Source organism: Phacochoerus africanus, chromosome 6, assembly GCF_016906955.1.
Source record: "Phacochoerus africanus isolate WHEZ1 chromosome 6, ROS_Pafr_v1, whole genome shotgun sequence".
Classification (NCBI taxonomy): domain Eukaryota; kingdom Metazoa; phylum Chordata; class Mammalia; order Artiodactyla; family Suidae; genus Phacochoerus; species Phacochoerus africanus.
The window spans coordinates 69619968-69645887 of NC_062549.1; the positions used below are offsets into that span (position 1 = coordinate 69619968).

Consider the following 25920-nt stretch of genomic DNA (forward strand, 5'->3'; position numbering starts at 1 on the left):
TGCTCCCCACAAACAAGATGATGGTAAACCTCACGGGGTAGGCCCTCCAGTGTGTGAGAATGTTTTTGAAATTTATATTCGGGAACAAAGCTCTTGTCATAAGGAATGTTGAATTTAACTAAGTACTACCAGCTTCTTTCCAGAATGTCTGCATCAGTCTATGTTGAACTCAGCAAGCATATAAAGGATTTGCTATATGCATATGCCCAATAATAATGACATTGTCCAGCTTTCCAATTTTCATCAATCTAATGAATTTCGTGACCTTTTTTTATGATGCTATTATGTCTAAGTGAATGCTGAAAACATATGACTAGGATGCAAAACTAGGTGATAAAGTCCAGTTTTCTACTTATTTTTAAAAACACTGGACACATGCTGTTTGCTATATAGCACAAGAGGCAATAAATTCACTAGTGTCATAGTTCAGAAGAACAATAGGCCAGAGGGTAAAATATAGTGATACAAGAACGTATGTGGAAGATGTAGTGTGGCCACTAGCCACTTCTGCATCTCAGCCTGGAAAGTGGAGGAATGCCTTCTTTAACCGTCTGGGCTATTCTTGGTCTGGGCTGGGCTTGGGGAACTAGAGGTCCTTTAAGAAACACTTGATTCTAAATAAACCTCAAAACCAACAAAATGTCTGTAGCCCATTTCTGCTTTCTTAGAAATCTGCTCCAACAGGCCCTAGTAGCATAACTCGGGAAAGGCTGTCTATGAGGATATGGTTAACATGGGTCAAAGGGAATGAAGGGGAAATTGAAACCAGAAGGGCAAGGGGGACTGACCTAAATATTAAGCTGTCTCTTGGGCGCTGAAAGAGTGGCTGATATGTAAACAACAGTGTGCCATGAGTCACAGTGAACTGGCACAAGATCTAAGTCAGGTAAGATGGTCTCATCTGATGGTTGAAGTGTAGTTGGAATCCTCCGATCTCTGGCTAGTCCAGATGTTATGTGGATGGCAGTTTCTTGGAAAATATTTCTGTTTTGAGGGACACATAATCAGTGACTAAAGGTATGGAAAATTGGGACCAGGACTATCTAAGAAAGTCCTGCCAAGAGCTAGGCAGGGTTTAGGGATATAGTCAATTGGACTATGGCTCAGAAGGCCTGGACATTAGAATAGAGTTCAGGCCTGGTTTTTTAATCTGAGCAAATGTAGATGATCTTAGAGAAGATCTGGGACTCAATGGCCATTTGAGGTCTCAGAGCCTACTCCAGATCCCAGATTTATGAACACGAATATTTGACCAAATTAGCCATCCCTGGCTGGTGGAGCAGAGCTTGGATTTTCTCCTGACCAGCACTAGCTAGGAGCCTGGATGGAGCTGAATCTGCTGGTATAAACTCCCATTACTTAGAGTAGAAGGGCTAGTGAAATAGACTAGTGGGACTCTAAGTTGTGGGTCCATTGTAAAACTGGGTTGTAACACCCTATAGTCCAGATTCCCACTTTGGTTCTGGAATTCTTTGGAAAGAAGATTTCAAGATCTTAAGATTTCCTAAAGGTCAATCATGCACGTTTCCCCTTCTTTTATATATGTATATACATTAGCCACACCCATAGCATGCTGAAGTTCCCAAGCTAGGGATCGAACCCAAGCCACAGCAGTGACAGTCTGAATCCTTAACTGCTAGGCCACCAGGGAACCAGTCACCCCCCTGTCCTTCTAATCCTTTAAGACCTCCTATTCTCTCACCAAGGTCTCTCTAGATTATATCAGCATATATGGATTTTTCCAAGAGTCAGCAGAAACTCAAAAGGAAGAGGTGGATCTGAAGCCAGATGAAGAGGCACCACTTTAGTGAGGGAAGAGTAGGGGGCTGTGACCTTAACGTATTATCCTCACCAAGTCTGCTTTTGTAATGGTCTTTTGAGTCATAAAGAATGAACTGGATGGGGACTGAGTGATTTCACCTTGCTTTTTGGCAAGGCTTCCGCATATATAAAATATACGATTCTGCAGTCTCTATTATGGACACTGTATGGAACGTACCAAGGGGATCTCTAGCTCATTTTAAATCATAGCATCTTTATGTCCATACACTTGATAAACTTGCTATGAACATTAGTTGAATGAATGAATGCATGAGTAAATGAATGGCAGAGAGGGCTATTATATGCTATGAAAGGCAAAAGAGTGTGCCTGTTATTCTGTAATATGAGTAATTATGATTATGAGAAGGTAAGAACAGGGTCTGAAGATAGTCAATTAAGGGATATGTACAAAAAGAAAAAACCTTACAAATGACACAATTTATATGCATAGTCTCTTAGATATTTATTCATAATCAGGTTCATTGTAAAATAATTTCAGAAATGATCTTGCACAATTGGTAAGCCCTGCCCTGTGGGCTTTTAAGAGAGCCCTTACTCCTTGAACTAAAAATGGCATCATTTCACGATTTGTTACCAGCATGGGGTTTGCCAGTAGGCACCCACTCCTCAGCCTCACAGCTCATTCGTGGACATGGCTGAAAACTATTCTTTTTCCAGCCAGAAGTCTTAGAAGAAAGTCTGCAGAAAACCCTAAACCTCCCTGTGTTGACTTTGGGTCACTCTCAGTTCAGAAGCTATAATAGGGTCTGTGGTCCTCAGGGCCCCAGCAATGCCCTTCAAAGTCCGGAGTCAGCTCATGCCCAGCTGAAGATGCTGGGGGTGGGGGTGGGGTGGGGTGGGGGAGTTCACTGTCAAAGGTGGATGGGATTAAAGATAATAAGACTGAGTATCCAGAGGGATAAGATCATGTAACAAGTCATAATTACAAAAGCCATTACCACTGAGTAGATGGGGAGAGAGAGAGTTGGAGCTGAACACACAAGCCAGAGATGTGAGACACTTGTCTACCTTATCAAAAACAAAGGACCCAAAGTACAAAATTGTGCCCAATGTGTGACAGTTGATAAGGATGCTGAAGTCAGCCCTGCTGAAAGCTTTGCAGAAGTTGGTGGAGAATACAGCAGCTGGGGGTGTGGCTAGTTCTGCTGGGACCAGAAGCTCTTTGCCCTTGTCTGACCTTGGTCTGTTTGGGGCACATCTAGAAGTGTAGTGCCCCCATCCAGGCAAAAACGGAGGAAGTCAGGATTCCTCCATTGTCTGGTTACGGAGCACCCAATTTTTCCAGGCTTCATGGGAAGACTCACAGAGCAGAGGCTGCACCATAGCCCAAGCAGGAAAGAAGCAGAAGAAGCTGGTCTTCTGCCTCTCCTCCCAGACTGTGACACATCCCGGAGCTGCACTTGGGGCCGGAGCAGTCTTCTTCCTTTGCCTCATTTCCCCACATCATGAGGAATTAAGGGATGAGACAGACTTTCGGCTTTACAGGGCTGGCCAATACTTTAATTAGACCAGATCCCCTTGACCCATGTTAAATTAGTAAATGAAAAAGTAGTTGAGAGGCAAATTAATCTTGTTGAGCCATTTGCCCTTCCAGCAGTCAAGGTTTTTAGGGGCAGGGGACAATTTCATAAACAACTGACACACAAAAATTTACAGCACATTCTGGGCTACAGATATTCTAAACTTCTGATTGGCATGATATATACATATTTCAGTTAAAAGTAGGTGGTCAAATGCCCCAAGCAAGCCAGCCCATCACTTTAAAAGAATTTTTTTTTTAACCTTTCCTTGGGCATTGAATGAATCATCACTGTCTTTCTGCTAACCACCTCCCCACACTATTTCCTCTCATTGTTATTATTTGAATTTGCTGCATAATGATAAAGCAGCATCAGGGTACCTCAATTCCTTTGACCCGGTCAAAGCCAAATGCAGTAACAGTTGCTGAAGTGTCGTCTTCGGACTGCGATTCTAATGGAAGGATGTTCATTTTCCTGTTCTTGTGATTCTACAAAAAGATGTAGCAGTTTTTAGCCCCTGCGACAGTTTTCTAACTACAAAATAAATATCTGGTTTTAAACACTTCTGCTCCAGAATGAAATGAGAAGCAAAAGGCAGTGCCCATTAATTTATAATTAAGCTGGTTGGGAAAAGGGAAGCACATGCTAGCAGCCTGGTCCTCCGGTGACTGATACGCTCCCTGCCGCAGCGCCACCGCTGGAGGATGATTTATGATTTTTCCTAATGCTTCTCATTCTCATTTCAGCCGAGAAGGTCACCCACAAAAGACAGAAGCCGGGAAAGAGGCGGCACAGTTTGACTTCGGGTGGCTGCCTTTTTCTCCTTCCTTTCACTTAAATTTTGGTATTTACAGCTTACCCATCTTAAATTTGACACTCAGCAGACATAAACTGTATTCTTGAGAGGATTAAAGGATTATTCACTCACTAGCTTAATCAGATTAATCAGAGATTTTGAACAAGATATCTAATGCCATTCACAAGATGAGATGTGTGATCAGTGCCTGCTAGTTGAATTTGGCTTGAACACACAAGTACATGCACTCAGGCTCACGACACAAACACAGATAATACACACATTGATTTTTATTTGACTCATTATGGTTTATTATTGAAAAATGCTTATTTTGTAATCACGATCAATTAGCCTCTTCTGCCCTCTTGTCTAATGACAGAATGGTCAGGTGCCTGTATGTTTCTCAGTGTTATTTAGATTTGAATTACTTTGTTCACTACAGGTAATTTGAATTTATTTTTAGAATTGCCTTTTTATTGTCATACTATTCTTTAAAAGAAACACTAGAACTTTTTAAGGAGAAATAATTATTTCTGCATTTATATGAAGTAACCCTTGAAAGATGAATATTACTAAATTAAATTACAAAGCAAGAATAAGAAATATCCTGGAAAAATAATTTATTGTTTTTGTTATTATTGTATCAATTATTGCTATTCCATTCCTATTAGGAGCTTAAGTTCTATTCTACATTTATTTTAATAAGCTCCTTTTTCTGCAGAAACAGGAGGCAGCAAAGACCCTTTGTACTGCAGACATATTAAACCAGGATTGGGACCAACTGTCCCATTGTATAAACTCTTATTTTAAAGCAGCCTGAGTTAAGCAGATTTTGTTGGATTTACTTTTATTTGGGTCTTATGCTATTTGGGGGATAGACATTGTAATATTGGAAATATTCTCAAAGATAGGAAGAAGCAAAATTAAAATGTGAGCCCTGTTTGTCCACGTATTAATCAGAATCACTTGATCCAGAGACGCACGAGCCCCCTGGGAGCAGAACAGAGTTGTATCTCCCGAACAGCCTCACGGTTTAGGACCCAGAGAATTTGGATGCCCTGGCCTTTTAGCTGGACTCTTAGGTCATTTCTGACAGTTATACATTTATTATAAAGTCTTCATTAATCTGTTTATCACACTCATGAATGTTTGGTGGTGAAGTTGTCTTTAATATATTAATTCCAGTACCTGATATTTAAGCCTATAGAGGGATTCATACTTTTCAAAGTCCTTTCACAGATTTGGTCCTCACAGGGAGCCCATGAAATGAAAACACATGCCATTACCTATTTTACACATACAGAAAGTAAGTGCTTTACCCAAGGTTAAGTGATAGAATTAGGACCAATATCCAAGTCTTTTCATTTTGAGGCCAAAATAAGGCCACTCCTTTTCCTGTTGTACTTTGAAGCATTTTCCTAATAACAGCTTGGGGTTTGGATGGCTCCAGTTACACGCACCCTGCACGAGTGTGTGTGTGTGTGTCTGAGAGAGAGAGGAAGAGAAGCAGAGAGAGAGAAAAGGAGAGGTGACACAGCAAGTTTATGGTATGGCTTGCAGCAATGAAATAAAATAAACAATAGTTCCAACTTAGCAAACACTGGAAACAAAAAAAAAAAATCAAATAAAAGTGAACAATGGATTTTGGTCAGTTTCCTGGGCTTTTGAGCAGCAATAAGATTTTATTGCCACACCACAGCCAAAAGTTAGTAAAGGATGAAATCACGAGCCTCTATTTCAGAGCCATCAGAGCACTAGGAATGCTGGCGAAGTTTTATAGTGCTTATATTTGCCAGGGATGGTTCCTATATCATCTCATCTAATCCTGAGGTGGGTTTCTTATTATTACCCCCTTTTCAGGTGGAGACACTGAAACGCAGGGAATTTAGGTAACACGCATGAGGTCACACCAGTTCCTGAGTGGCAGGTGAAGGGGGCACTCTGTTCTTTGTCATCCTGCCCTCTCCCCCCATCAAATATGCATTAACAAGTCTGGCTGCTTTACAAAATATGATTTCTGCATTGCCACCTAGTCATCTTAATTTTTGCATTGGATATGCATTTGCAGCACTATTTTTTGACAGAAACGGCCACGTTTGTTGCGGCTGCATGTCAGTCATAGCATGCTTTTGGGACTTAGGACTTGCCAGGTACATGTGAGCTGTTTTCCCCTTCATGGCAGTTAATCCTCACTTGGGAGACTGGAATTGTCTTGCTCATGAGCCGAGAGAGAATATGAGGCTGGGAGAAAGTAAGCAAGCTGTCCAAGGCCAAGGCCAAGTAGAGAGGCTGCAGTCCAATCCCAGCCTGATTCCATGCCAGAACAGCCTCTCCTCGAACCTGAACGAGAGGCCATGGCTGGGGGCACGGCGTGGAGCTTCTGACCCTCCCCTCACTAGAAGTGCCATAATCAGAACTGGAAATGAGAACCCTCAGTGCTTCAGACACACAGCGTTATCTTCCTCCCACGTGGGGGCGGAGCAGGCTTCCTTTATCTGAGTTCACGCCATCAGCACTAAGTCATCAAACCCAGTTTCCCTTCCTTCTCCTGGGCCTTAGCAGTACTTTTTACGTTATGAGACCACGTTTTCATTCTTAATCAAGTGCACCACGTTATTTCTGATGATCTTCTTTCTTTGGGGGGAATGTAAGCTGTATTTGGTGCCTCGGTTTTCTGTGCCTCTCTATACATGGTTTTTGCTCCAAAACCACAGAGCAGTATGATGTTACAAAGGTCAGGATCATCTGTTTACCTAGGAAGGGCAAATCCCAAAATTATTCCTCTCTGTGCTGGGTAGAAAAATAATAGTCTTTGGGGAGAATGCTGATATTTTAAAAATCTGCGTGATTGGGTAACCATCTATCTGAGGCTGATGTACAGGGACCAGGAATTATTTTTGATAGGCATGACTGCTTTTTCTTGTTTGTGTCTTTAAAGATCATTTGCAAAATATCTCAAGTGCAGTGAGCATATCAAATATATACATTTCCTGCACATACGCAAACCTTCATAGTATTATGGGCACACATTTCCTGATGCCCCAAAGTAAAAAAAAAAAAAAGTTACCTCTCCTCTGAAAACACATTTGTGTTGGATTACCCCCTAAATTTCTTCCTCTTAAAAATACTTGGTAGTGACTATATGCTAATATAATAGTTGTTTTTCAGTTGTAGAAAATGTAAACAAAGCAGCACCATGATGGAAGGTAATGGGTTAAATGAGGTTAAAAAAAAAAATGAAGTTGGTCTGTTTAAACATTGTTGTCTTCTATTCAAATATCCACTGGGAAGGTCCTTAATGGGTCAGCCAACATGTGGAATAATTTTGGACTTGTGTTTGGGAAGAGACGTGGACTCTGTTACTCTTTGAAGAGCATGGATGTGTAAGCAGCTCGTTAGTGTGTATGCCTTCACAGTCATTTTCTTCACAGCTATTCTGTGGTAGCTTATCCTGCACCCCCAACAGAGGCTGATACTTCTGGAAGCGTCAGACCCCTGAGAAATGGTGTGTAAGAGACTTTGGACTTAGCATTTCGTGGAGAGAGAAATCCCATGACTTCTGCACCTAAACCATAAGGGACTGTGTGACCATGTTGGCAGGCACCGGGTCACTTGGCTTTCATATCTGAGCAAAGATACTGGATTTTGGTAACAACCACCATTGGGTTATGCAAGGGAACGCAATTTGGCCCCTACATATCCCCATGTTTATAAACAGAGAGCCTGTTCCCAGAATAAAGCTAGCACCAGAGATAAGAGCAAAAGAATATGAGCTGAGTGGGGTGGGAGGAAATAGCCTAAGGATGAGAGTCCACTCTGGGTCTCACTCTCCCTTCATGGCCCAACAAATATTTGTTTGCCAAACTTTTGTTTGCTTTTCCATGGCAGCCGCCTTCCTCCCCTTGGAAATCCCAAACCACTACCCACAACCACCTCTTTTGTCTTTAGCTGAAGATGGTATTTAAGGTGAATTTTTCAGCCATTGGGGGAGTTACTCAGTATCCCTGGGCCTCTTCCATACATATACGCTATTAAACTTTCGTTCGATTTTCTCTCGTTCGATTTTCTCTTGTTCATCTGTCTCTTGTCAATCTAATTCCTAGACCAGCCAGAAGAACCTGGAAGGGTAGAAGAAAATTTCTTCCTCTCTGTCAGCTAACGTGGTAGTTATTCTAGATGGATGACCCTTATAAGATTTCAAGGTTATGGGTCACTGGAAACCTTCCCGTGGTTTCTGCATGCAGCTGCTCACTAGCGAGGGCTTTCCTCGTCGCCGGGGGTCTCTTGGTGGCAAAGTCCAAGCACTGTTCTGCTCACTTTCTGTGTGTGTGTGTGTGTGTGTGTGTGTGTGTGTGTGTGTGTGTGTAAGAGAGAGAGGCAGGGGGCAGGGAGAGAGGAGACTTGGGTGTATTGTCTATGGGAAAAGCAGTGGAGGCAGCAGAGTTGGGCTTCTTAGTGAGTCTGCTTATGTGCATTTATTTATATCTGTATCACAAGGCCACTGGAGTTTTGGAAATATCCTATATCTTAACCTGGGTAGAGTCTAGGTAAAAGTTAAAATGTCCATTGAAGATATATATGTTTTATCTATAAAATTAAAAAGTTGGGACTCACTTTCTTTACAGCAAGTGTGTATTTATTTTGTCGGTACTTATTTTTGCATGCGTTACAGTTCCACTTAGGATTCCTTTCGCTCCTCGATGAATTCCTAATAGTAAGTGTCCATGGTGCTTTGGGAGGCACCACACATTTCACCAGCTGTCCCCCGATTCTCCGAGCTCCGCTGGTTCAGCCTTCAGAGCCCTTCCCCGCCGTCCACACCATCTCTTTCCACAGAGCGATTCCTAAGAGGAAGTTTTCTAGAGTTCCACCGCACTTGGGCCTTCCAATCTAGCACACAGCCCCCGGCACCCAAATCCCTCCCTGCCGCTTACTGGGACACAGGTGGTCCCCCTCCTGGGATTACTGCAGAAAGAAAAAAATGTAGACTTCGCAAATATGTAAAAGGAATCAAAAATCGTTACTTGGAAAAGAATGAGGCCAATACAATGGCAGCCATAATCCCCATCACAGAAAATAGGATCCTGTGGCTTTATGTCAGAGAAGGGCCCCTCCTATGCCCTTAAAAAAATCAACCCATTAATGATGAATTTGCAGACCGGCTGGTTTTTACCTAGTGCCGGCAGTCAGGCTAGTGGGGGGTTCGAGAAAAGGGAGGAAGACAAGGCAAGGGGTGGCTTCGCTGTACCACCTTGATGTCTCAGCCTCGCCTGTTGGAATTATTGTGGATTTTTGTAACGTTCAGAGGTAGGCCGGTGACAGCTGAAGAAGACTGTATTTGCCGAGGAGCAGCGTGATGGTGGAGAGGAGCAGACTCCTGAGGGAGATCTAATGGTTCCTCTCCTTCCTGCACGGAGATAAAGACTTATAATAAGCGTGCATGTTCACCATCTGGCTCCGTGCATGTGGTCCTTATGGAGGGGAGCGCGGCACAATCTGTAAATGATCAGGAGCCATGGCGCTCTCTCCAGAGAATCCACGATGCAATCAAGGTGACAGATGGCATGGCCACTGCTGCGGCCTCATGGAGAAGATCAAAATCACCTTCAATAAACTCTGACTGAAATGGGCACGAGCACCTCAAAAAAGTCAGTTTGTCAGTCAAACTGCGACAGTGAGCTGCATTGGGGACACATAGCGGCCAGCTCTGTTTTCAATCGTTTCCGTCTGACTGGGCCTGAACTATGATCTTTCTCAAATTGTCCTTTCTGTTTAGCTGAGGCAGGCCAGCAAATTGCCAGATTCGTGGCTTTATTGAAGAAAATTGAAAACACGATGTCCTCAATTCGGGGGCCGCGTGGCTGGCAGAGGCTGGGACACCCAAGCGCTCAGCGAGAGTGGACCCCGGTCATCAGCCCAAGTTTGCTCAACTTGACGCAGATTTTTGGACACGGAAATAAAATGCAAATGCGTGCCTGGCCCGCAGAGCTCAGCTGGCAGGGGATGTGGAAAGAGTGTTAGGTGTCCAATAAATGTGTGTAGAATAAATAAATGGTTGGAAAGAGAAGGAGGAAGGGAGGGAGCAAGACGGGAAGGAAAGAAATGACGTCTCAGGGTTGTCAGGGCTGTGTGTTCTAACAGCAGGCTGCTGCCTGGATGACAGATCTGGTATTGGTTTCCATTTCTCTGCATCTTTATCGCATGCGGGTATCTGTGAACTTGAAGCCTTGGACATAAGGTCAATGAAAGGCAGACGTATTATTTTGTCCTAAACAAATTATAGAGAATCTGTAGAGGTCAGCAAGTTTAAACACAATTCCATTCCATCCCTGCCCCTGCACAACTGAAAAATTTTCAAAAGCTCCAACTGCTCATAAAAGTTACCTGTAGTGGGAGGGAAAGACACAACTGTTTTTTTCAGTGGTAAGGGTACTGATTTCGGGTCAAAGATGATGGATCCTTATGAAAGAACTCTCCCCCTCCCTTCCCCTCCTCCTCCCTTGGCAGAATTCCACTGTTGTTCTTCCTCCCAAGCTCCAGGAAATGTTGATTTCAAGCACAAGTCGACTCTTCCAACCTTGTGGTTCCCTGGGAACGCAACATCTTTTATCTGATACAGAATTTTATATTATCAGACTTTGAGGAGACCTCAGAATTCCAACTTCCCATTGATTGTCCTGCTTGAAACTGTCATCTTCTGGTTTTGCACCTTTGCTTTATTTAAAATCCAAATCCTGCTCCTGCACTGTCCCTATCCTGTACGATGTAAATTATTTGTTTGACAGCTGAGAAATATCTTATTGCTGGGTCCTGTTTTCTCATAAAGTCTGTTTCTCTCATAGGTGCTTCTGAATGCTAATGTCCTGCTGGAGAGATTTACAGGCATAACTAAAGGGCTTCATGCCTCATCTGTATACACCAAATAAGGAAAAATATTAAAAAGGGCTCACATTCTGAGTGGCAGGAATATCCAGAACTTCGTATAGGGACCGTCTTTTCACTGGGCCTGTGAGTGTAGTCGATTTGTTACGTATCACAGTTAGGTGAGGTCTCCTAGGAGGAGGAGACTAAATTTATTTAGGAAGGAATATCTATTGAGTGCTGAACACCTACTGTGTGTAAGCTGTGCTAGGAGCTGAGAAAGAAAATCTTCTTGATGGACAAGTAGGTATTAAATGGCATTTTTCTGGGCACTGTGCTCTGCCTCCCCCTTCTTTCTCCCCTTAGTTTGGCTCTCTGGTGAGCAGGCTTTGTATCCTGAGCTGTAACAGCTCCATGGAACATCTGGGCCCAGATGGACGTGTGGTGGGTGGGAGCGTGTGGCGGGTGGGAGCATGTGCCCTGTCCCAGGAGACGCTGTGGGTACTCTCCCTCCAGCTTTTGACTCTCTGCAATGAGGGGCTCTATAACAGACAAGTTCATAAACTTGGCAGCAAGGAGGAGTGGCAGGAGGGGTCATTTCTGTCTTTCCGCAGTAGTTCCTGGCCCCATACTCCACCTGCTTTGAGGAGTAACGCTTCAGAAAGACAAATGAGTCTGTCCCTTCCCTTAAGGGTAAAGACTGCCTGGAGAAATTCAACAGGAGCCAGACATCAAGGGAGCTTACACTGGAACACAACTGCTCTGAGACATACATCTAGCCTAAAATCTAGTAATCACAGCTTGACCTCCATTCAGACAATGATATTTTAGCCTTCTCTGGCATGGTGTGTTGCCTGATCATATGCAAGTTGGGTAACTATATATCATTGCTCTCCTTTATGTGCCATCACTATTAAATATTAAATTGCTTGTGGTAATTTAAAAAGGCATGTCAGTGAGTAGAGCTATTCCTTTATAATGCTGCACACAGGCATTTTTTACGTCTTCCTGTGAGTGTGGCAGGTAAGAGGATATGCCCATCTTTGGGTCACCAGCCCGGGATTCACAAAGGAGCAGGCAGAGGAGAATGGTTTGCAGTTATAGGCAGGACTGTAGCTCCAACATGGACTAGTAATTTTTAACTGTGGAGAATTCTTTTTTTTTTTTTTTTGAAAGATAAGTACCATGTTGAGAGAAGTTAAGCAGGAATTTAAAAACAAGCACACACAAAAATAGTAAATCTTTGGTCACCATCATTCTGATACCACAACCAAAGATACCACAAAAAAAGAAAATTACAGGCCAATATCACTGATGAATAGTGATAAAAAAAAAAAATCCTCAACAAAATACAAGCAAACCAAATCCAACAATACATTAAAAGGATTACACACACCATGATCAAGTGGGATTTATCCCAGGGATGCAGGGATTTTTCAATATCCACAAGTCAATCCATGTGATATGCCACATTAACAAATTGAAGACTAAAAACCATATGGTCATCTCAATAGATGCAGAAAAAGATTTTGACAGAATTCAACACCCATTTATGATTAAAAAAAAAATGAAAATGGGCATGGACAGAACCTACCTCAACATAATAAAGACCATATATGACAAACCTGCAGCTAACATCATACTCAACAGTGAAAAGCTGAAAACATTTCCTTTAATATCCGGGACAAGATGAGGATGTCCACTCTCACCACTTCTATTTAGCATGGTATTGGAAGTCCTAGCCAGGGCAATCAGAGAAGAAAAAGAAATCAAAAGAATCCAAATTGGAAAAGAAGAAGCAAAACTGTAACTGTTTGCAGATGACATGATACTGCACATAGACGATCCTAAAGATGCTACCAGAAAACTCCTAGAGCTCATCAATGAATTCAGTAAATTTGCAGGATACAAAATTAACACACAGAAATCTCTTGCGTTTCTATGTCCTAACAAAAGAAGACCTGAGAGAGAAATTAAGGAAACAATCCCAATTACCTTCATACCAAAAAGAATAAAATACCCAGGAATAAACCTGCCTAAGGAGACAAAAGATGTATGCTATGAAAACTATAAGATGCTGATGAAAGAAATCAAAGATGACACAAACAGACGGACAGATACACCATGTTATTGGATTGGAAGAATCAATATTGTCAAAATGACTATATCACCCAAGGCAATCTACAGATTCAGTGCAATCCCTATCAAATTACCAATGGCATTTTTCAGAAACCTAGAACCAAAAATTTTTAAATTGGCATGAAAACCGAAAAGTCCCTGAAGAGCCAAAGCAATTTTGAGAAAGAAGAGTGGAGCTGGAGAAATCAGTCTCCCTGACTTCACACTTTCCATTGTGGCTCAGTGGTAATGAACCTGAGGATGTGGGTTCAATCCCTGGCCCTGCTCAGTGGGTTAAGGATCTGGCATTGCCGTGAGCTGCAGTCTAGGTCACAGATGCAGCTCAGATCTGGTGTTGCTGCGGCTATGGTGTAGGCTGGCAGCTGAAGCTCCAATTTGATCCCTAGCTTGGGAACTTCCCTATGCTGTGAGTTAGGCCCTAAAAAAAAAAAAAGAAAAAAGAAAAAAAATGTATTTTAGGTGATGTTTATACCATATACACTGCAGAAAGGATCAGCTCACATCATACTTTGCTCAGACACCACCACCATCTTCCCATCACACTATGAACAACATCCAAATGCCCTTTCCATAACCTCTGCCTCCCTGTGATCTGGTGCCAACTTCTCCCATTACCTCTTCTTGCCTTTGCTACTTACAAGCCATGTGACTTTCTTAACTTATTTAACCTGCTTAAGCTTAGGCTTCTTTATATGTAAACTGGGCAAAATTCTGCTATCAACTGCATGAGATTGGTAAGAATTAAGTAAAATAAAGCATGTAAAGTGCTTAACACAGTGCCTGGCACACAGTAAAGTCTAAATAAAGACTAGCTATTAAAGTTCGTGGTTGTTATGTGCATGTTTACTTTCACATGAAATGTTTAACATTATTTACAATTAATTCCTGTGTAAGTCATATAGCAGGCACATGACTGGGGTGAGTAGAGATGGGTTAATTGTAAACATTCTGACTTGGGGATTAGGAGGAGACCTTGGTCTAAAATTAAAACAAAAACTCTCTGGAATAGATTATTCCCACATGGCCAGCACTTCAAGGGTTATGTTCCGTTGATCTGGTTATGGGACATTTTACAGGCATTTTGCAAAGCACTCGACTATCAGCAGAGGAAAACTGAACTGTATCAGAAGTATCAGATGTTTTCACAGTTCAACACTTTCTGCAAACAACATTTAGAGAGTCCATTGTTTCACAATTAGGTAGACATGACTTGCATTCACAAAGAGTCATTCATGCGAAAGGTTCATTGGCATCCGACCCCCCCTGGGGGACCCTTCCTTCACCCTCACCTGCAGCCAACAGGTACCACTGAGACGCCAGACCTGGGCCAGTGGTCAGACGGGTTTATGTCACCAGATATTCTTGTTTTTACTGAGATAAAAATCAGAATCAATACGATGTGGTTATATTATGGTTTTGTTTTTGTGTTACAAAACCTTAGAAGCAACCCTTTGGAACATCTGAAGGGTCATCAGTGTTTACGAGTGTATGCGGGATGAATGAAGCCTGGCCCTGAACACCTAGAATCTGGAGACCTTTGCTCTCTGTCTCCCAGGGCTGCTTCTCCGCTATCCCCCTTTGCCTGGCATTTGGCAATTCCCTCTAGAGTTGGCCAGCGACAAGGAGACAACAGAGAAACTTCAACTAGTTAAATTAACAGACTATGAAGAAGTGGTGAAAATAGCCTAAAATGAAGTATTAATTCTGTGATTTATTTGAATCCTAGAAGTAGCATTGTGTTCTTTTAAAAGATCCCTAGAGTTCCCACTCTGGCTCAGCAGTACTGAACCCAACTAGTATCTGTGAGGACACAGGTTCAATCCCTGGCCTCACTCAGTGGATTAAGGATCCCCTGTTACCATGAGCTGTGGTGTAGGTCACAAACATGGCTTGGATCTGGCATTGCTGTGACTGTGGTGTAGCCTAGATGCTGCCCCTCCGATTTGACCACTAGCCTGGGAAATTCTATGTGCTTGCTGCACCTGGGACCCTTACAAAACAAAAAACAAACAAAAAACAGAAAAACACTAGGTATCTTTTTTTTAAAAAATCGCTACACAGGAAATGAAGAAATGCACCTCCAGATCCTTTTCATGTCAGTGTCTGGCCAAGTATTTTCTCTATGGGACTTGGTTTCCTTCCCAGTTAATTATAAAGTATATTGCTAAATTCTATACTATGAGAAGTGTCAAGTATAGAGTTTTACCACTTTATAAGCCAATTAGGAGTCAAACACCCTAGAATGAAAATTTGAAATTCTTTACCCACTCTCCATCATTTTTACTTTGAAAGGATGGGAGCTATTTAATCTAAAGCATTGTAATCCCACAAAACTACTGAACTCCTGGATTTGCATATGGGTGGTAGGTGGGCACGATTTTACATTACATCTTATCCTGACAATTCAAGTTTTAAGCAATTCATTACTCTTTGAAAAATGTGAAGGAACAGTGAAAGGCTTAATTAGATGAACAAAGTGAGATCTTCGTTTTAGCTAGTCTATTGGTATTTCACATTTGTTGGCATCTCTCAAATTTGGCAATAATTGCAAAAAAAAAAAATGCTGATCTTGACTCTGTGTTCCAGATGACTAAAAAGTTTCAAGATACAACTTAATTTTATTTATTTGATTGCTATGTCAAAACAAAACTGTATCCAAAAAACACTTTATCGAAAGGGTATAATTTCCATCATTGTTGGGAGACTTCATTATCAGAAAATACGCAGTATAGACAGAGGATTTGGGAGACGGTTTATAGAAACTCTAGGTATAGAGAGTCAATTATATGAAAAAAGTGGTTTTATATAAAAATAAAACCCTAATGTTGTTGGGCTTGAGAACACGAACATGTCATATTTGGTTTCATGTTTTAGGTGGTCATCGGCTTTTACATTGACTATAGAACAAAAGAATTGTGAAATGTTTGGAACTGTGGACATTTGTGGAATTCTCGAGGAAATTACTTGCTTTTTATTTTTGTCTTGCCAAAAGAAAGGTAGTTTCTTGTCTGTTTTGCAAATAATGAGAAAATTAAGAATATGCACAGTCATGGGAAAGGAAGCCATCAAGTATAAAATTCGACCACTCAGACTCAATTTTTGGAAAATATTTTCTGTTAGGTGTTTTCTGCCCAAGAGACCCAGAGCCTCAGGGCAGGGACGGCAGGAATTCTGGCCTCTAAGCCCATTGTGGTTTGTTGCTTGGTGTGACCATCTCTAGGGGCACATCTAAAATTTGTAAAAGGCTCTTGGAAAAACAGCAAGAAAACGTGCTCCTATTTTCAGTGTTTAGGTCTGTATCATATTGAGCTCCTTGGAATAGGGTACAGTTGTTTCTATAGTTTCTTCCAGGGGCCAATGCAGGTGGGACCAACCACTGAGTCATATGTACCCCAGCCACGGTGTGGCAGAGAAGTAACTTTTGGGGCAAAGAAAGATGTTTCCTCTGTCAGACAATCCTTTTGGAAGACATAGCTTCCAGATACGCATTTCTATTCGTCTCCAGGAGTGAACAAGCAATATAGCAGCATAGAGAAGATGGTGTATTTTTTTTCCCAACTTCTGTTCTTTCCAGCCTACAGTGTCCCCATTAAATGCATTAAGTACAACTAGAAACTATCTTGTTTAATAATATTTAAATTTATCAATATGTTTCTTTTCTCTTCTTTCTTTTTTTTTTTTTAATGGCTGCACCCACGGCATATGGAGGTTCCCAGGCTAAGGGGAAAATCGGAGCTGTAGCTGCTGGCCTACACCACAGCCACAGCAATGTGGGATCCAAGCCGTGTCTGAGATCTACACCACAGCTCACAGCAACACTGGATCCTTAACCCACTGAGCGAGGCCAGGGATTGAACCCGTGTCCTCATGGTTACTAGTCAGGTTCATTACCACTGAGCCACAACAGGAACTCTTTCAATATGTTTCTTAGCATTTGGAGGAGTGGATGCCTGAAGCCCATAAGACATAGAGATTTCCTCTTCCAGATATAATGAATTTCATATATCAGAGGAAGGTACAAAAAAGAAATGTTTGTGAATAATATGTGATGAGACATTCCTAGTGAGTTGAAGAGAGCCCAAATGTTTCTAGGTGATAGAAATCTCCATTCTTATTCCTATTTGATTAGCTTATGATTGTTCAGACTTATCAAATATATTCAGTTCAGAATGTTTCTTTATTAACTACTTTATTAAAGTGAGAAATACGCATCAGAAAGAAAGCAACCTATTAGAAAAATTAAAGCAAAAGTAGATAATGGCATTTATAAATTCATTGCTTATATTGTATGTTACAAATTTTTTGTTCTTACAGATTATCTTTGTCTTGCAAACAATAATGAAGTAATATTATAAACATAAGTGAGGAAATGAAAAAGTGAGGCATCTTAGACACACTATTATTGCTATTTTAATTATTCAACTTACTTTAGATTATTAACTACACAGCTGAGCTACATATGAAATTAGTCTTATTTTATTATAAAAAGACTACTTCCCTAATTCAGAGAATTTAAAAAGAGAAAATGTTGAACTAACCAGTTGAATAATAGAATACATTTTGAAATGGAATAGAAGAAGAAAAAAAAACTAAAGAACCAAAAGGCTAAATTTACACATGTACACTCTTTCCTCCACTCCCCAGTTTATAACATCAAAAAGAGAGTTTCTTCCTTCCTCTGCTCCTCAACATGAGGCGAGGGAAAGGGATGAAGCAGAGAGTCAAGAAGATGGGAAGGAGGACGGCATTTGGTTAAGGACGGAGAGCAAGAACAGGAGTCCAGCTCTAGGCTGGCCTCTCAGTTGGACTGTCTGATCTTGTGCGAGTCATTCTTTTTTTTACTGACATAGCAGTATGTAGAGAGAAGGAGCACAGACTTGAGAAATACATACATATATCTGGCTGGAACCTTCATTTTAGCTCTTCCCAGCCAGGCCATGTGACCTTAGGACTGGACTTAATCTCTTTGAGCCTCAGTTCCCTCATTTTCAACCTGTGACTATCAATAGCCACCTTCCAGGTCTGTTTGGGGAATCCAGTGAGATTATTTTGGTGAAACACCTGACACAGTGTTCGGTACCTGGCACATACCCGGTAAGTAGAGCGTTTCATTATCTTTAAAGTAAGTGGTTAGATCAGTTCCCGCTGAGCTTAGTTAGCATTTTGTGATCCAGGAAGTGGTGGACTGGCATCCACGTGCGATCTCAGCAAGTAACATACTGATACTCCACCCCCATCACACATGCAGAAGCCATGCACTAGTAGAGCTCCCGGGCACATAGAGCAGGTCACATTACAGGCACAGATTGGCCTGTCATGGAGGCTGGACACCCCATAACTATTTGAAGACTTGGTTGCTTGAGCCACATTTTCATCCTCCCATGGCTGAGTGATCTATTTTTTTTTCCCCAAAGTTGCTATAAAATCAGAGATGAGAGCTAGTACTGAATCAAAGAACTGTGGTTCTTTGTCACATACACTCTCTTGGGTTCCATCCAACCTTATTTTAAATATCTTTAGGGATGGGCTTTTATCACTTTTCTTGGAAGGTTTTCTTTAAATAATAATTTTTTGCTGTCATCAAGTTTTCTCTCCCATTCAGGGAAAAATTTTTCTTTCCTCCCTTATACTCTTTTAGCCATTCTGTCCTCAATCTGATTAAATAATTCCTCGTGCCAGTTCAGTATTTCTCCTGTTAGAATTTTGTAGTCAGTTATTGGTCCCCCCTCTATCATTACTTAGCAACACCAGACATAAGCTTCATCTTTAATCATTTCTCATAACTCACTCTGCCATCGACACACTCATTATTCTCTTTTCTCTGAGTTAATCCATCTGCTCTTTGGATGGTAACTCCTAAGTCTTAGGTACATGTTCCTTTGGAGGTAAAACACACACACATATTTATTTTAAATGTCTATCAAAATAATTAAAGCAAACATTAACCTGGTAGTCTAACACAATGGCTATTGGTACTTTTGTCTTTTCTATTTTAATCTTTTTGAGTATAATACCTTACACTATTTAGTGAAAATAATGTATCAGGTACTGTGCTAAATCCTCTATGTGCATTGTTCTGGTTCCTACCACAGACGTTCTGTGAAATAGCTTTACAATCCCATTTCCCAGATAAAGAAACTACAGTTCAGAGAAGTTAAGTAAGGTGCCCAAGGTCTAGCTCCTTAGCCATTGTGTTATTCTGCCCATCCATCTTTTCCCATGTTATGTCATAGTAATTATGTAATGCCAGTAAATTGGGTGAAAAACAATTGAGTCAGCCATTCTTCATCGATAGTTTTTTTTTTTTTTTTTGTCTTTTGTTGTTGTTATTGTTGTTGTTGTTGTTGCTATTTCTTGGGCCGCTCCCGCGGCATATGAAGGTTCCCAGGCTAGGGGTTGAATCGGAGCTGTAGCCACCTGCCTGCGCCAGAGCCACAGCAATGCTGGATCCGAGCCGCGTCTGCGACCTACACCACAGCTCACGGCAACGCCGGATCGTTAATCCACTGAGCAAGGGCAGGGACCGAACCCGCAACCTCATGGTTCCTAGTCGGATTCGTTAACCACTGCGCCACGACGGGAACTCCTTCATCGATAGTTTTTTAGAGGGGTTCCAGTTTCTCACTATTATAAATGTTAGGAAACTGTACACTGAAACTACTCACCCTGGCCAGGCATGAAAATAACTGCTTGTATAGGCCGTCTCACAATAGGAGGTCCCCTTAAGGAACAGAGAATTGATAAACTGCCACCAAAACCAACCAGAAGAATTTGGGAGGGGCCAAAAAAGAGGGAGGAGATGCCGGCCCACAATATGCCCTGACAACCTCCCAGAAGCCCTTGTGCTGAAATCAGTCCTTGTGCTGGACTGAGGTGCATGTGCCACCGAAGGGCCCTGAGGTGGACCAGATGTGGGCATGAGCAAGATGATTGGCCAGAGACAACCATGAAGCTAAGCCCACCTCTGTAAAATGAGCCATGTGGCAGAGCAGCTCTCCTGGGTTCCTTTACTCTGCTGCTCTCTGCTCGAGTGTGCCTTTCTTTTCTTTTCTTTTTTCTCTCTCTCTCTCCTTTTTTTTGTTTTTTGTTTTTTTTGTCTTTTTAGGGCCACACCCAAGGCATATGGATGTTCCCAGGCTAGGGGTCAAATCGGAGCTGTGGCCACTGGCCTACCCCACAGCCACAGCAATGCTGGATCCAAGCTGCATCTGTGACCTGCACCACAGTTCTTGGCAATGCCAGATCCTTAACCCACTGAGTGAGGCCAGGGATCGAACCCGAAACCCCATGGTTCCTAGTAGGATTCATTTCTGCTGCGCCACAATGGGAACTCCTTGAGTGCTCCTTTCAATAAAGCCTTTTGTCTTGTCAGCTTGTGTGTCTCCTCAGACAGTTCCTTTCTGAGTGTGAGATAAGAGCCCACACCAGGGCCCTGGAAGGGTCCCTCTCTAGTAACCCAAACATCTCTGAAATAAAGTTTTTGAGCAGTGAATGCCATAAATTTAGGGATTGCCTTATTTGCCCCTAGTTTACACTTCTAAAAATGATTTAAATCAAGGAATCATAAAAGGAAATGTTGGTGGATTTGATTAAATTATTATTTTTAAAAAACTGAATTCTTCCTGGTGTTAATATACCACAAATAAGACTGAAAAACAAATGATGAACTGGGAAAAATTACCTGCATAAAATTTGACAGGTAAATATTAATTTCTCAATATTCAAAGAGTTCATATAAATGAATTTTAAAATGGTCTAATAGAAAAATGAAAGAAAGGAGTTCCCATTGTGGCTCAGCAGGTTACAAACCCAACTAGTATCCATGAGGTTGTGGGTTCGATCCTTGGCCTTGCTCAGTGGGTTAAGGATCTGGTGTTGCTGTGGCTGTGATGTAGGCTGGCAGCTGCACCTCTGATTCAACCCCTAGCCTGGGAACTTGCTGTAGGTGTGGCCCAAAAAAATTAAAGAAAATAAAGAGAACTATAAATGGCAATAAATACTTGAACTAAAGTCCAGCCATACTGGTAAAGAAATATAAACATATATATATGTATGTAGACACACTAATAGTTTTTACTTATCTAATAGGCAATACCCAAAACAATGGCAATATCCAGCGAGACAAGGACATGGAAAAGTGTGTTGACTCATATGGTGCGAGTGGGATTAAAATCAGAGACCGTTGTTCTAGAAGTTAATTTGCAGTATGTCTCATAGCTTTCAGCTTATCCTCTGATGTGCACTTCCTCCCACAGGAAGGAGAAAAGACCCTTCCAGATGATGCAGCAAGTAACCCCTGGAGTGCGCCCTCTGCAGCCTTACCTGGTCTGTCCAGGTAAGATTCCAGTGATGTCTCACAAACCAGCATCACACTGCCTGGGACTCTATGGAGCAGAAATGCCTGTCCATTTTCTGGTCACTCTTGTGAAGAGGATGGACATTTTGTGATAGACTTTCCCTATGAGGAGAGTCCAACACCAGCCCTCCAAAATTTAGGTGTGGAAAACAGATTTCAGTCCTGTAAGGAGAGAAAAGTCATATGCAGATCATCTGACTCTTCTCCACCAGGGAAGAGAAGCAGGCAGCATAGCACTCACTTGATGCTGTTCCGACTCAGAGGAAAACCAGTGGGAGAAAACACACTCTGGGAATACCATCTTCTTTTGGAGGGCAGGGGTTGTCACCTTTAAATTGTAATAATGTACTGTCACATCTGATCTAATATCGGTTATAAATTCCCCTGGAAAGAACCTCCCATCGCACCCACTTCATTAAAGCATTCTGCTAATTTGCCTTCCCTGAGAAAATGTTTCCAGGGAAAAAGGTGAGAATCATCCCTACAGCCCAGCAGTAGGCTGGGCTGGGTGTTACCAGCAACCATATAAATCCTTTAAGGACGTGATTGTCCTCTTTTCATGAGAGAATGAATTAGCAAAATCAATCTGCAGGGGTTGCAACTGTTTTTCTTGGGGCAGGTAAAACTGAGAGCAATATTATTGCTTATCTCTCTGCTTTCTAGCTGTGATGGGAGGAGGGGGAGAGCAGAGTGTTCTATAGCTGATTTGAAATTTGCTGTCTTTGTGTGAGTGTACTGATTTTTCTCAATCATGCATTCGTTTTAACAGTCATTTGTTGAGTGTCAATGATACGTCTTGTATTTGCTAAGGTGCTGGAGATTCAACAAGCCCTAAACACACCCAGTTCCTCCTTCACGGAGCCCACTTTCTCACAGCCCCGCCAGAGGCAGAGAGGAACCCAGGCTGACCCGCTTCTCACAGTTGGGTTGTGGGGACGGATATGCAAGGAAAGGAAACATGTGACAGTGAGACTGGACACAGCTGGGGAAAGGACAGAAAAGAGCTGGGGTGGGAGAGGGCTGGGAGGGACTCTGGGTGGGAAAACATCAGTGGAACTTGGGGTCACATGGAGGCCACATGCAGCATGGTGTGCCATGTGATCCCTTCCAGAGCTTTTTAAAAATACTCCAAAAGATAAAAACTAAATGCTACTTGAGGATACATTTCTTGTGAAAAGTGATGACAGGACTAGCACTTGCACTTTAATGGCTGTGGCCGTGAGAAGATGAGTGTGGGCAGCACATCTGGGTACCAGCCCCGCCATGTGCACATAGTGAGCTCAGATGTTCCTCTCCGGGCCTTTAGAGATAGATCTTTTTCACTCTTTCTTCCTTCCTTCCTCTCTCTCTACAGTTAGTTTACATTATCTCTACAAAGAGAAACAGGATCTTAAAACTGTTTACAGTTTTGCTTTCTATCACTTAAAGATTTCTATTATGGTTCTCATTTTTCCCTCTCATTGGACTTTTGGGTCTTGTAACTGTTTCTGATTTCAGAAATGCGGGTTTTGCTGTTGTTTTGCATGTCATTTTGTTCTGTTTCTTTGTTTACTAGCAGGGGTTTTTCCTAATTTAGATTCTCTGTGGAAGTTCAAAATTGCTCTTTGCTCAGCGGTATTCAGTTTGGGACCCACAACTTAAGGTGAATTTGGAGAATTTTTTTTTTAATCCAGAAAAAGAAAAAAATGCTTATGGGGTGAGGAAGTAAGAATTATACTGAAAGAGTGTAGGAGATGAGATCATTTCAGCAACAGACAGCCAAAGATGTCTTGTTTATTTAATCCACTGGCTTCATACTTGGGTCTCTACTCTCAAGAAATTCAAATGAATTTGGAACAGTTCTCCTTGGAATTCTGGTTAGAACTATTCTCACAAACTTTTAAAACCTCTTGTTCCTTCATCCTCATCTATGCAAAACTAAAGTATCCAACACTGTTATCTTGGATACAAAGTATGCAGTTCACATGAATGAATAATGACTCAAATGTCTTTATAGAGAGAAAAGGCTGATAACCAGCTGTTTTTAGTTTGTACTCATAAATAAGTAAGAGGACACTGTTCCAAACTGTAGCTTAGAATCTCTTGGTATTATACAATGTGGAATTACCGACAATTATGTTTGTTCAGTATTAGAAGGGGCCGTTGTTTTTTCTGGAAGGAAACAATGTAAGCCATTCAGCATATCCCCCAGAAGCTGCAAATAATCTTTTTTGTTTTGTTTTTAATTGCTTTAAAATTTTTTTAAATTGACATATAGTTGATTTACAATGTTGTATTTCTGCTGTACAGCAAAGTGACTCAGTTATGTGTGTGTGTGTATATATATATATATTCCTTTTCATATTCTTTTCATTATGAGTTATGCAAATAACCTCATTGCAGGAAACTGGTCTTTCCCTGAGGGTCTAACTCTGGCATTTGCCTTGTGGGGAAAAAATTGTTAGTCTTCTGCCCTTTTTCAACTTTTTAAGGTGTTTTCCTTCAATATTTTTATCAATGTAAATTTTTAACATTCATGAGAGGGGCATATTTTTTGTGCATGTAAAGTTCATTTAGAATTGTGTACATCTTAAATTAATATCAGTGTCTATAAAATTAATATTTAGATTTCAATAATAAGCTGAGAATAGTCACCTATATGTTTTATCTGATTAAAATTCAGTGAACCGCTGTGAACCAGTGCAAGTGAGAGACCTGAAGTTTATGCTTCATTGGCTGAGGCTCACCCAGATGTGGTACCCCGGTGAAGGACTGGATATAAGTCCTGGTTTCCCAGAAACCCCCAGGTTATGCTTGCCATTCTTGTTTAAATTTTAATAATTCCCCTTTTCTTTTGAAAAAAAACCAGTCCTGGTTTGCATGACAAATTATATGGTCTTTCGATTTATGTTGGACACTCTGTGGCCACAAAAACTGGGCCTGAATACGAAGCGGTCAGCCCTAACTTTAACGTCTTCATTGCCTTTCTGATCCAGCCATCAGGCCGGGGCGCGGGGAGGGTAAAATCCCTGAGCTGATTATAATGGGTTGCAAGGAAGGTTCCTATTGATCATCGTTTCTATCTTCTTAAAGGGTATTGTTTTGACCTTAATTTATTATATAAATGTGACATAAATATTCAATGAACTAAAGTTGATGACATTAGACTTCCTTAAAGAGTCCAATTTACAATTTAGTTATTTAAATTCCCCAAACATAAAAAGATGTACCTTTGACTTTAAGATTACTTATTTAAAACCAATTATTGAATTACCTACTTTAAAATGGAATTACAAGGCAAATCTGTCAGAATCTCAATATGCACAAAATGTAATTTAGAATGAATCAGTGTTGAATTTTAAACAGAATTTGCATATGTAGCTTGCTTTACTTCATCAACGGTTTATCTCTAAATCTTATCAAGGTTGGAAGTACTTATTAAGGCAATAGTTTTATCTTTTTTAAAAAAATTTAAAGATATTATCCCCATACTGGTGGACTTACTATCCCAGCAGAAATAGGTACATCTAGAAAATGGGTAGGCATGTTTTTCAGTTACCTATGCTGGGTAACAAACACTCCCCAACTTGGGGGTGTGAAACAACTATTTTATTATGCTCCCTGATTCTGTTACAGGCGTAGCTTATCTCTGCTACATGACATCATGATGTCTGGAGACCTCAGCTCTGGGGACTGGAATGGTGGCAGGTGCAGGAATCACGTGGTCAGACACTGACTCTTGTGTCTGAGTCTGGTTAGACTCAGGCTGGGTCTCAGGCTGAGTTCAGCTGGGATGGTTGATCAGATACCCACACACAGCCCCTTCCTATGGCTTGGGCTTCTCTCAACGTGGCAGCTGAGTTCTGGGAGGAAGCATCCTGAGGGGGAGCAAGCATTTCAAAGGATCTAGGTAGGAGCTGCATGGGTTTTATGACATAGCCTCAAACATCACATGGCATTAATTTGTGGCATATACTGTTGCTCAAAGCAGTCAGCCCCCCATATTGAAGGGATTCTCTCAATAGCAAGAATGTCAAAGAATTTGTAGACATTAAAAAAAAAAAAAAACTACGTTCTATAGGACTTCTTGATGGAAATCCGAGGCTATCAACTGCAGCTATCAGCAACCTTTCTCCCATCCTAAAGGGACCATTTGATCGTTGCTCTGAACACTGGAGCCTCCACATTCATAACCTTTAGGGGGAGAGTTCACAGTCTTCTGAGTTCAACATAGTTTCACATACTTTCCCATCAGTTTTCAAAGTTTTGAATGATTTGGGCAGATGAAATTCAGTAACACTTACCCTGATTCCTTCCCTATGTCATTGTGTAGCACTAAGTCCTCTCTAACTGTTGGTCATAATATCAGGGCTATTCTAATCAAATTATGTCTCCTGAGAAAGTAAGAACTAGTTGGTAAAATTAGT

General features: G+C 41.4%; 1 long non-coding RNA gene across 3 annotated transcripts in view; it reads right to left on the reverse strand.

Moving 5' to 3' along the window:
* The window catches only part of LOC125129288 (uncharacterized), a 297482-nt gene that overhangs the window by 51494 nt on the left and 220068 nt on the right, over nt 1-25920 (reverse strand). For 2 of the 3 annotated variants that reach the window (XR_007135442.1, XR_007135441.1), the window contains 2 exons: nt 21481-21676; nt 3743-3850 (listed from right to left, as the gene is read on the reverse strand). This is a non-coding gene — a long non-coding RNA (uncharacterized LOC125129288). The remainder of the gene's footprint in view (nt 1-3742; nt 3851-21480; nt 21677-25920) is intronic. The other variant, XR_007135443.1, reaches the window with a different exon arrangement.